Source organism: Ictidomys tridecemlineatus, chromosome 1, assembly GCF_052094955.1.
Source record: "Ictidomys tridecemlineatus isolate mIctTri1 chromosome 1, mIctTri1.hap1, whole genome shotgun sequence".
Taxonomy (NCBI): domain Eukaryota; kingdom Metazoa; phylum Chordata; class Mammalia; order Rodentia; family Sciuridae; genus Ictidomys; species Ictidomys tridecemlineatus.
Window position 1 is genome coordinate 208167686 of NC_135477.1, and position 13184 is coordinate 208180869.

General features: G+C 42.6%; 1 pseudogene; it reads right to left on the reverse strand.

The window, feature by feature from the left end:
• Window positions 1-919: 919 nt before the first annotated feature.
• On the reverse strand, window positions 920-5741 carry LOC101973227 (MYND-type zinc finger-containing chromatin reader ZMYND8 pseudogene; annotated as a pseudogene).
• Window positions 5742-13184: the final 7443 nt, after the last annotated feature.

A 13184-nucleotide genomic window follows, 5' to 3' on the forward strand; every position in this document is an offset into this window, starting at 1 on the left:
AGTGCACAGCCACCAAGTCCCCATCATTATTTTACCTTTTGGGTCATTAGCAGTCTCCTGAAGAGCGGATGGCTGATCCTTCAGGACTCTCTTATCTTTAGTGGTTCCACAGTCGTCATATGCTAGTAAGTTTTATTGCTGGGCTCTAGTCTCCCATTGATTATTAAGATTAAAAAAATCTGAAGTGAAAATCATTTTATGGTGAAAGTGGGAAGGGGGCGTCGACTGAAGGTGAGCACTTCAGTTCCAAGTCTAAAGCTACTGCTCCAACTGCACATGTGCTACCCCAGAAAACACTCCAAGACATCTCAGCCTGACACTTAATAAGTGGAGATTTTACTTAAAAAACCACATTTTCCATTTCTCTGGAAGAATATCAAGATCTGCCATCCCTGCTGGCATCAGTTCCCTGATCCATGTGGACAGCAGAACCAGGAGAAGCAGCAGCCAGCACTTGCACAGCATGGGCTGTCTGGAGCACTGTTCTAAGTGCACTCTAACTCCTCGTACTTACAAGAATCTTCCAGGCACACCGTTAAGATCCTCACCTTACAGAGGGGAAACCGAGGCACTGAGACCATAAGCACCCTGCCCAAATGCTTCACATGCTCCATACACATCCCTAACAAGCAATGTAACTGTGAGACAGGTGACCCTGAAGGAGCAGGACATCTCCAGGAAGACCTGCAATGGCATATTCATATCAACTTTATTTATTTTTTGGATGTGGTGCTGAGGATCGAACCAAATACCTCTCATGTGCTAGGCAACCACTCTACACCAAGCCACAACCCCAGCCCAACAAAGACTTTTTACCTTATGTGTTTCTGTGATATTTGAGCACGGAATGTGAATGTACTGAAAAGTCAATTATTTTATTAAAATAAAATTCTTAGAAAAGAACAGAGTTATGGGGAGTTTATTGTGATTAGTCCAAGAGGCAGTGACATTAGAAGTGACATTAGAAGTGAACTCTAAAAGGATTTCTGGCCACCTCAACCCAGGTGTAGGAATGAATTGTAGTGAGCCTTTTGGAAACACTAATCTCATTTGTAGGTCCCACGGAGCAAGGAACTCATCTAATCACTCATTGAAAATTTGCAGGCAGGGAAGCATAACCCTGAAGTTCCTGCGGAGCGGTGGGGTTCTGGCGCTGGCGCCCAAGGGGGTGGGGAGCCATCGGTGAACAGAAAACATGAACTACAGCAACCTACAGCAAGACGTTGTGCCATCAGGTAGGAAGCCTGGTATTAGGACTCCCAGAGGGGACCAGCTGGTGGGAGAAGCCTGGTCCCCAGCACACGTTTTCCCCAGCCCGCATCCTCCCCAGCTCATTCTAGGCTCCAGTTCCAGCACAGCACCGCAGGGGCATGACCCTGACCCACTAGGGCCAAACCCCGCTGACTCCTCCACCCGGTTCTGGTGAAGCAGCAGCAGCCCTCCCCCATGGGAGCCCTTTTGGTAGCCCAAGTGGGCTCGTGTCCCCTGTCCCGCCTGTCCCCAGCCCGGGGCTGACCGGTGCTCTTGTCCAGGAAGTCCATGGACTCCTCCCTGGCGCTGAAGTGGCTGGAGGTGGCCTTCTTGTCGATGTCCTGCTCCATGTCAGACCCTGTGCACCAAGGAGTTGGTGCTCACGGGCGAGCGTGGCATGTCCGACAGCTAGATGCGGCTGGGGCCCGCGCCCAGCAGGGGCTTGCTCATGAGGATCTTGGGCGAGGCCGTCATGTCGAAGTTGAACTTCACCTTTCCCTGCTTGTCCGTGATCTTCTCCTACTTGTCTGTCTTAGCGGTGCCCGCACCGGGGTTGGCGGGATCCAGAAGCATCTGGTACTGGCTTTTGTGCATGTAGGGCGTCCTGAAGGGAGAGTAATTAAAGACCCCGAACTTCCTGCGGATGTTCTCCATATAGACCTCCACCTCCTGCATGGCGCTGTTGAAGATGCTTTTAGTCTTTTTCACACAAAAGGAAATTTCTTTAGACATGAGGTAGCAATTATTTATTGGAACCCAGGCCCTGGGAGGGCAAAAGAGAAAGAAACTTCAAATTTAGTGATTTTCAAGGCTTTTTTTTCCCTTTTTTTTTCCCTGAATACAAACCAAATTAGCCTAGCATGTTTGCCAAGATTCTTAAATACTTACTCTCTTTTTAAATAAATGACGTGGTTTCAATGTTTAATTAATGATCCACTCAACAGGCATGTTCTGCCACAGGACAGAACACAGAACAGCAAAACTCAACAAAGATAGTAAAAGACTCGACAGTCTTAGTCATTTTAATCCTTAAACACACACACACACACACACACACACACACACACACAATAAATCCCCTCTGGTTTTTAGCTGGTACAGAATTAAAAAAAAAAAAGTTACTGCATTCCTCCATGGTACCACCAAAAAGGGTATTCCCCAGATCTTCCTCAGCTGCATATAGACACAAACAGCTTTCTTATTGCTATTCTAAAAGGGACTAGGACTTCGGAAACCCATATTCCTAGAAGGAGGTTCATGTTTGTGAATGTGAGATAATTCATAAAGGAAAACCACTGCAAAGCAGCCCTCCAAGCCTTCAGGTCTGCAACCTCCGGTCCCATTTTCCCAGCATCCATGACCCATGGCCCACCACACTCTGCACAGACCCCTGATAGCAAGGGGGAGAAAAGAAAAAAACTGTGGCTGCTTCACCGAACCAGTGAGCCACGTGGCTGCAGGGGGGGGTGCTGGCAGACCTGAACAGACACTGTGGGTGTTGGCATACGGGGACATCAGAATACAGCCTGCAGCACTTTTGATGGCCCAGGTCAAAAAGTTATAACTGCTAAGTGGTGGAAATAAGGTCTTCTAGGGCATCTCTCTGGGTTTCACAGACAGGAGCTTAATCCAGGTATAAACCGAGGAGAAGCCAAGTGGGTGCCGGGAACAGATGCCTGCGCCTGCTCGCAGGGAGAAGCGGACACCTACTATCTGGTGGACACCTACTCCCTGCCATGCAGAGCAGTGGGAGCAGGACCTGGACCAAGAGTCCCCCACCTTCTCATGCTTTGAAAAGAAGCAAAACTGTGGCTTCTAGCATTACCTTTCCCACTCATCCACAGTCCACCCTGAAGTCCTGTGCTTTAAGAGGAAGTAAAGCCATCATTGGGGGTGGGATGGAGCACACAGGTGCCTTATTGCCACTCTTGACTTCTGACAATAGCGGCTCGTGACAGAAACCAAATGTGAAAAACCCTAAAATGTCTAGCTGTTCTCTGAGTGTCAGAAATGACCAGCCACCTTCCTGCGAAGGCCTGACCACTTACCTCCCTCAGGATTGGGGAAGGCTAGGAGGAGACAAAGGCCTCTCTTCAGTCTCACTCAGGCTGGACAGTGCGGATCTGACAGGAGGTGAAGTCCCCAAGGCCTCCCCAGTGGAGCAGACACAGTGGACCTGAGCCAAGGGCCAGGCACCATCAGGGACTCCTGAGCCTGCAGCCACATCTTGTGACCCTGTTTCTTCCCAGATTTTTGCTTGCTTCAAGTACATAACTGTCTCCTCCCAAGTTCCTAGGTGCCTTCAAAGGGGCCTTGGGAAAGTGCTTCTTTCCCTCAAAACGAGCCTAGAAAATATTTAAAGGGAAATTAGATCTGCTTTACTATATAAAGTCTCTGAAAGAGTGCATGTCAGGAGAGGTCCCAAGCAGTACCCTACAGAGCCCAAGGGCTAGAGTTACACTCTCATGCTTCTAGCCAGTCTGGCTACATGCTAGCTGAGTCACCTGGGCAAAGCACTGACCTTGCTGGGCCCCCATGTTCTTATCAGTAGAATAGATAAAAGCAACTTACAAAAACAAAAATATAACCTCCCCCCCCCAAAAAAAAAAAAAAACAACAAACAAACAAAAAAAAACTTGAAATAGTACCTAGTGTACAGGGAGTACTCAATTAATGTTAGCTTAAAAAGAAATTCTGAGCCAGGCGCACACCTGTAACCCCAGCTGGGCTGGGGAGGCTGAGACAGGAGGATCACAAGTTCAAGTTCAAAGCCAGCTTCAGCAATTTAGAGAGGTGCTAAGCAATTCAGTGAGACTCTGTCTCTAATAAAATACAAAATAGAACTAGGGATGTGGCTCAGTGTCAAGTGCCCCTAAATTCAATCTCCAGTAACTCCCCCCAAAAAGAAAAAAAAATCTGCAAGTATTTAATAAAATAGTTCTTTTTTTCATTGTTGTTGTTGTTGTCGTCTAGTCTTTTTTTTTTTTTTTCCAAACAGATCTTGATTTGTTACCCAGGCTGACCTTGAACTCTTAGGTTCAAGACAGCCTTCAGTTTTAGCCAAGTAGCTGGTATGACAGGCCAGCATCACCACTCCCAACCCAGTTCCTAAATTTTTAACTTGGCTGTACATGTGCAGGTCTATCATAAAACTTAAAAAAAAATAAGCAAATTTTTCTAAAAGACAAAAGGCACACATGGGACCCATGTAACATGCCTGGCGTTGGGCAGGAGGACCCCAGGCCTACGCCAGCACTCACTAAGCTGACAGGAGCTGTGCGCTGAGTTCTCCCTCCGCCGACCTACTTCACTTGGACATGTTCAGGCATATGTTTTGGCTCCTCCACCCCAACATGAGCTCCCCAAGCAAGGGAAAGTAGGTTGGCTTCTGGTGCACCTCTGAACTCTCTGAGAAAGGGATAGTGCATTTGCCTCTGGTGCACTTCTGAGCTCCCAGAGAAAGGGACAGTGCATTGGCAGTTGTGCCAATGAGTCTGGACTCATGCTGCCTGGTCCCACCAAAGCAGTTGTCTGTGAGCCTTCCTCCCTGTGCCAGCCTCTGAGGAGGCAGCAACCCTTCCTGGAAAGAGGGACTCCCCTGGGGAGAACCTCCCCAGCAGGCATGAGCAGAAAGGTGACTGTCAGGACACAGGAAGCCGGTCATTTCTGACACTCAGAGAACAGCTGGACATTTTAGGGATTTTCTGTCACTGCAGCACTGTGGATGGTCTTTACAAAACCCCCTGCCTGGGCCCCACTCAACCAAGTTAAAACCAACAGGGCAACACAGTCACTCTGCGGGGGTAGAGGGTGCTACAGACGCTCAGAGGGGTAGGGCAGTCTCACCACCTAACACAAAGTGCCGGGCTCCCCAGTGGCTCCACCTAGAATCAAAGACTGAACCTGCAAGCTGTGGGGACAGCCTCTTTCCACTGGGGAGCAAAGCCCACACTCATACTTCTCACAACCAAAGCCACTCTCAGCAGATGGCTGGCAAGGAAAGGACCAAGAGGTCTCTGCAGGATAGTCCCAGAAGAGGGAGCTGGATGATAGACTTAGCTCCAGGTACACTTGGTATGTGGGGAAAGCACTGCTATCCCTGTTACCTACATCCCAGTGCACGTCCCCATGCTGTGCCAGCCTACAGAATAGGATTCCTATACCACCAAGACTGCTCATTTTCCCACGCTCTGATCAGAACATGGATCAACAGGCTGCCACGGATTCTTCCAGCTCTTCAAATAAGAACAACAACACCTGCCCACCCCTGGGACCCAGTCTCCCACCATCCTCTTCTCCCTGCTCCCTGTTCTAATCACACACCAGATTCACCATCCTTCCCTGTCTGAGCCTCTGCTCTTGCTGCCCACTCTGCCCAAACCTTTGCACCAGGCCCACCACCACCTCCTGATGGAGATGGCTAGCCCAACAGATTCCTGGGTATGACCCATCTTCCCAGCGATGATATCTGCCTTCCTGTTCACTCCCATATCTCCAGCACCCAGAACCCAGGCTGAGCAGGCTCCAAATGTATACTTCTTTGAATGAAAATTTAATAAAAGAATTTCCAGCAGATTTCCAACAAGAGCCATTAAAATCCAAATATGATACCTCCTATGAAACCGAGTACCCTATCAAGGAATTTCCATCTGGTCTCCTGACAAAGCACTGTTGGGATTCCTAAAAGTGAGTTACTTTGGAATTCACACTGTTCTTTGATCTGCAAGACCTCAAGCAAAATTTCAAAATACAAACTGCATTTTCTGTGTATTCCGTGTGGGGTATAATTTGTGCTGCATGTATTTAAACAGACTCCGCTATGTAGTCTCCAAGCTGCAGGGCCAGGGGCAGTCCACTGTGTGCCTCATTTTACCCTAATGGAACTTGCCAGGAGAGGACTGCAATGTAAACCTGCTCATCCCTGTCTACCTGTTCTGAGCGCAGGGGCTCAGCCCTGAAGGGAACTGCTATTAGCTGAAAGGCACTTCCCAGGGTGTGGCGGAAATGGGGAGGGCAGAGATGCTAGGAGGGGAAGCCTTGTTCTGAGGTTTCATCATCTTGGACTGCACAACTACTGGTTCCTCCAGTCTATAGACAATCATTGTAGACTATCCAGCTTCTGGTTGTCTAAGCCAATCTAATAAATCCCTCTCTCTCTCTCTCTCTCTCTCTCTCTCTCTCTATATATATATATATATATATATATATATATCCTGATGATTGTGTTCCCTAGAGAATCCAGTCCAATACACATGTATTGGGCCAGATTTGGCCCATCAGCTGTGTAACAGATTCCGACACTTGCTCTAAACAATAGAACTATATGATAACAACCAAAGCAGAATGTGGGAAAATATGTCTGGTCAATACCTCTCAATATTACCATTTTAAAATTCATTCTATTTTAATTTACTAAAAACACATTGATGGAAGAAAAGATAGTCACTTTTTAATGAGTACCCCCCCATAAACTGGATTCCAGTTTAGGATGTCCATATGTATAGTATTTTTTGTCTTCACAGTTCTATAAAAATCACTGTTGCTACTCTAGTTTTTGGGTGAGAGAATAAATGGAGACTCAGAGACTGGTGAATTGTTTGCTTGTAAAAGATAGTGTCAAGATTCAAAAATAACCCCACTTAACTTAACTTGATAATCTATTTTAGATTATTGTAATTAAGCACCTTCTACATACAAAAGTCTGTACTGCTGATTGCATAGAATAGAGAGGTGAATATACATGGTTCCATTTCAGTTGAAAGTAGAATAAAATATCAGCAAAATAAGACAGACTCTGATGACCCAAAAGAAGCATAAAGTAATAAAGACATTTAAAGGAGCTGACTATCAGGGGAAAGCAGGGAAGGTGGCAACTAAGTGAAAGAACAGATATTATTTTGAAAGGTAGAGATGAGAAAGATAGTGAACAAAGCCAAGGAGTGAAGTGTGCCCAACTGAGGAGGTTCACAACCATCAAAGAAAAGACTTGCCTTATTTATAATTTGGCTAAAGAATTTGTTCAGCCCTGTCCCTAAAGGCCTACTCTTGAGTTCAGCTCTGACCTGATTTTCTCTTGGAAGGGTGTCTCATTGAATACTGATGATGAAGAAATAGAATTCTGATCAATAGAACAAAAGGGTGCAGAGTAGGAACTAATGAGCTAGAAGTCAAGTAGGTATTCCAAGAAGGAAATGCAGAAAACAGATGCAGTGGGACCAGAGCTAGAAGGTCTAAGGTAAAGGAATGGGCACTCTACAGTTCATCTTTACTGAATACTGGATGCCATAAGAAGTTGGCTTGCCTTAAGAATAAATATTATTATCAGGTGAGTCTGTAAAAACAGTGAAATGACTGAATTCATTGGACAGTTGCCTTTCTCAATTGTGTGAAATCTGTAATTTAAATAATTATTTGAGAAATTATTGTCATGTATTTTACCCTCCTTGGATTGTGAAAAATTTAAGGGCTCTCCTTTCATGTGATCCTTGCATTTAGCCTTCCACTTTGTGTGTAGTGTGTGCTCAGTAAACGTGTGGATTGATTGCTTGAATGAATGATGGAATTCAGCTAGACTCCTTTTCCAGAGTGAGAGCTTGAATCTTGCAGGAACTTTCCCAGCCTTTCCTAGCAAGAACTGCATCTTCCATGAAGGAGTCCTCTAATCCACTGATAGTTCCATCAAGCTCCTCCTTGCCTGTGAAGGCGCATAGCCAGGAGGAAGTATTCACATCAGCTAGTGTAACCAAGAGCCTTGCCTCACTCATGGGGAGAAGGATGTTTTCCAAGCTCTTGTTGCTGTGGAGAGATATAGTCATACTCTAAGAGGTCAGTGGTGCTCTTAACACTGCCTTTGTGCTATGTTTCATATAAATATTTTTACTGGGACATTTTTTGGCAAAAAAGCCTAGCTCGAGGACTTTGGAGAGCAGGGAAGCTTCACTCACAGCATGCCAATGGTGTGCACTTGAATCAACTGAGGGCCGGTGTGATTTGAAATCATGTTCTTTTTTACTTTTGTCTTGATTGCTTTACCACTGACTCAGTGTCTACCCTTTATCCTTTTTTCAAATAGGAAACAGCTGGGCTAAAGTGAAGTCCATGTCCAAATTCCCCACTCCATTCTCCTATCACGGAAGCAGCAGCTGTTTCTGACACACTAATCCTGTTACAGATATTTTGCTAATTACCAAAATGCTTAATTTGAAAATTGAGCAAAACCACATTCACACATTTAAACATTTTCTGCCACCTAGGATAGTTCTCTTTAAATAACCCTTCCATTCTTTAAAAAGAAATTCTCAGAGGGTTGTCTCTTTCCAGAGTTGGATGAGTTTAAGGAAATGCAAGCAATAAACTTTTGCTTCTTTCACAGGGAGTGAGGTCTCTTCATCCCTGTGTCCTTCCCACTTTGAAATGCCTAATACATAAGGCTATTGATGACTGATTAGGGAGGGGAATGGATATATTCAAAATCATATGCTCTGCTTTGCTATTTTCCATGGTTCAATGTCATCCACAATGTGTTTAACCCAATTTCTTGCAACCAAGAATAAACCAAAATAGTATAATTTGCTTATATAAGGAGCTTTCCATCTGTTTTGTCTCTGAATAGTTTCTTATCCAAAAAATAACAGTTTCTTCTTTTTTAAATTTGTTTTAATTAGTTATATATGACAGCAGAATATATTTTGACTCATTGTACACAAATGGAGCACAACTTTTCATTTCTCTGGTTGTGCACAATTCAGAGTCATACCATCATATATGTACATACAGTAATGATGTCCATCTCATTCCACCATTTTTTCACCTTATATCCCTCCCCTTCAGTTAATTTCTATCTATAGAGCAAAAAATGTTTTATTTTTTATTTCTTGGTGTTTCTTCTCTCAACCCTTATCTCTAGTATAAATCAAAAGTTGCTGATTCTACCTTGGCCATGTCTCCTTCCTCACTTCCTCATGCTCTCCTGCAGGGGATACCAGCTTAACCCAGACCCATTTTCTTTCAGACCAAACCTTGGCATTTGTTTCCAAGCTGGACTCCTACATATTTGATTCTTCAACTCACATTCTCATCATTATCTTTGCAAAGCTGTGAGCTGATCCTGCTACTCTCCTTCCTATATGCTAGTAACTCTTCCCTTCCTTCCAAGGTAAATCTGAACCTTTAGTGCATTGCACAAGATGATTTCTGCTCATGTCCTTGTCCACTTCCCTGTAGTTTCCAAAGGACTTGCAGTTGCTACATCACCTCATGCCTTTCATATTTCTGTGCTTGTATTCATGTGGGACTATTTATCTGAAATGCCTTGAATTGCTCTGTATTTCTGTGAAGCTTCTATTCATATTTTAAGACCCACCAAAACACCTCATCTGCAAAGGCCACAAAGACTCAAGGGATGAGTGGCCCTTCTACTGTCACTATGTGGCACTTCATGAAAACCTTTTCTGGCTTTCATAAAACTAAGAAAATTGTTTGTTTGCATGATAAGTTCCTCCACTAAACTACTGGATTTATTTCACCCCTGACTCCAGCACAATGTCCATCACATTGGTACTTAACAAATGCTTATTTAATAATTGATTTTACAAATTAGGGAAGATGGTCTGAGAAAATAGCAGGGAATGGATCTTTGGAGACATATTCTAATTCTAGAATTTCTACTAATTCCTTGAAATCTCTCTGGACCAGTTTTCTCACCTATAAAAGGAATGCATTGGATGTGGCCATCTGCATGACCTTTTCTAGGGCTGAGGATTTATTATTGTAGTTCTAGCATTTTCTCAGTTAGCAAAGGCAGAACCAAATTCAAACTGGATCTCCTAATTTAAAGTCTAAGTATATTTATAATAGGCTTAAGCAAAGGTTGAAATTAAATTAAAATATATGTAGCAAGAAAAAGATCTGTGGATCTTCAAGTTGGTGACAGGTAGTTCCAGCTATGAGAGCCTGAGTGAGGCATTGCTCCTCTGGCCCCAGTTTTTCCATTTGTTTGCTGAAGGCATTGACCTAGATTGTAAACATGCAGCACTCCTTTTAGGACAACTTATTCATTCTGTGCTAAAGACAGGCATTGCTGATCAGTTATAGAACACGTTCTCAATAAATCTGCTTGTAGATGAGATTTATCTCAACACCATGCTAGAATAAGCCAGTCTATTCTATTGATATCTTCTAAATGCCAAGCATGCACTTAATATTAAATGCAAAATAAACCATTTTCCACTCTCAGCACCAGTTATTTTCTGAAGTCTCAGATCTGTTGCATTCTAACACATCCCCAGTAGGATTTTGGTGTATTTGGACTTGTGTTTCTGGCCTCTGAGGTTGGCAATGAGGAAAGTCCATGCACAGATTCCTAGAATGGATGGGCTCTTTCATGGTGAGCCCTGTGTAATCACCATCCTGTTAGTTACCTGTAGTCTTGTATTTTCTTTCATGCCTGATGCCAGTGACTCTATTACAAAAGCCAACAAGGGTATCTACAGTGACTGCATCTTAGCAAAGTGATGTGGATTAACTGTTCTCAAATACCTATTTTCTTCTCTGTGGACAACTACAAAGGAAGTGTTAACTGATTTTGGCATTTTTGTCTGCTTTCTGGAAGGCTGATTTAACAAAGCACGTGAACACTTGGGGAATCCTCAATGCTTTTGGAAAGTAGCTTACATCAGAACATTTTCCAAGACCTAATTAAAATAATTTTCCTTTTCATTCCTGCCATGTAATAGGTATAAAAATAAATATTTGTGCAGTGAATTCTTGATTCTCTTTAGCTAGCAATTAATACTGCCAAGTATTATGCTCTTCTAAGAATGATTCTTGATCAGCAGAGCACATGCAGAACCTGCCCCTCTGTGAGCTGCCTTAGCTTCCCTGGGCTTGGAAACAACTGCTTGGGGTATAATTGTTTACTTATGTTTCAGGCTAAATTAGGCAAGCACCCTGAGGTGAGACAGCACCTTATTTTCTTGGTATCTTCAGTTAGAATCAACATGTAGTCAGAATTAAGTAACTACTCAGCAATGGATTATTAATTAGAATTCTGGAAAGTTAGTCTTGAAAATGAGAGTACTAAGGCAAGAAAGGAGGATTATTTTGGTATGGAGCAATACAAGTAGAAGTCATAAGCAAAATTATAATCTCAAAAATATAGGGTGATGTATGCCCTGATTTATGAGATAACATGCAATTTATCTAGACTTATAATATATATTCCACTTCTGCAGTGTATTTCAGGAAAATAAGAACAATGGTACATTCAGAAGAAAGGGACAAATTGGTGTTTTGGTCAGCTCAGGCTACTATATAATACATATTATACAGTATTTGACTTAAATAATAAAGATTTATTTCATGGAATTCTAGAGGCTGAAAGCAGAAGATAATTGTGTTAATATACTTGGGATTTTAATGAGAGGTCTTTCTGGTTGTGTATTCAAATGGCCTTTCCTTAATGCTTGTACAAAGAGAGCATGTTCTGGTCACTTTATCTTATTATAAGGGCACCTATCTCACTGTAGGAGCTCCATGTTCAGGAATCTACCTAAATGTAATTATTTTTTAAATAGCCCATCTCCAAGTAATACACTTTGGGGATTAGGGCATGGATTCTGGAAAGGTAGTCCACAGTAACGAGTGTCTTGTAAAGCTTGCTACCTAAGGAGTGTTTCAATGCTTTGGAGCCATCTACTCAAGGAAGAAAGAGCTTAGAGCTGCATGATGACTATCTATATAATTTCAAATATCTACCTTGTAGTATAAGGATTCATCTTACTGTTTTTGTGTCTTCATAGAATAGAACTGAGTTTGAAGTAAAAAAAGTCTTAGACCATAGATATGGCAGCCCTCTTGACTATGCTGCACTCATCTCTATGTGAAAATGAAAAAATCCCCAAACTGCTTTATGTTAACCAACTCCAAAGATGGGTATTTACCACATAAGACTCAGTGTTCTTTTTTGGATGAGATATATGGGGAACATATTGCCACATTGGGACAAATATTTGGCAATCATCCCCTGCTTGGAAATATTCAGTCCTAAAATGATTCCAAGAAAATAAGCATATCACATCATAAATGACCCTAAATAGTTACTTAAAATCCAAACTTTGTGATTTGGAGTCTCAAACTCAGCACTCCATCATACTACCTGGTGATACTCTGAAGTATTTGAATAAATAGAGTAACAAATGTATTTAATGTCTGAAAATCATCTGACAGATTTCTATCACCATCACTGCTTTCTAATGGAAGCTGTGTCATGGGCTCCTGAGGTCGTGGAAAGAACCAGGGCCTTCCAAACTTGCCAGGAGACAGAAGACTGGTCTTCCTACAATGACCTATCAGAAGGTAGATTTTTGTTTAATAAAAGGGATGTCTTTCCGTCATTATCCAAAGTACATGTATGAAGACATGAATTGGTGTTAACTACCTTATATACAAACAGTTATATGAAAAATTGTGCTGTATATGTGTAATAAGAATTGTAATGCTTTAAAATAATCAATTAAAAAAAGGATGTCTTTCTAGTCTGAAGTTTCACATAGACAAAACATACTGTCTTCCAGAGGAGTTTAAGCATGGACTAAAGAAATAACATTTGGGATTCTATAAAGTAGTCAAGCACACAAGCTTTCCTTTATAGGGAGTCCCCAAATAATCATGAAAGAAAAAACCAATACTTCAGATTGTACTGTATAGCTAAGCTATGATGTTCTGTGGGTTAGGTGTATTAGATGCATTTTAGATTTTTTTTATATTTCCCATTTACAATGGGTTTTTGGCTGTAACTCCATTATAAGCTGAGCAACATCTGTATTTGTGTTCTTACTGTGCTATTTTACCATTTCTGATCCTCAAACACAGTCATAAGGAAAGCCAGAGCATATACATTGGCCTTTTAGCATCTTTTTTCTGATCCACTTTCC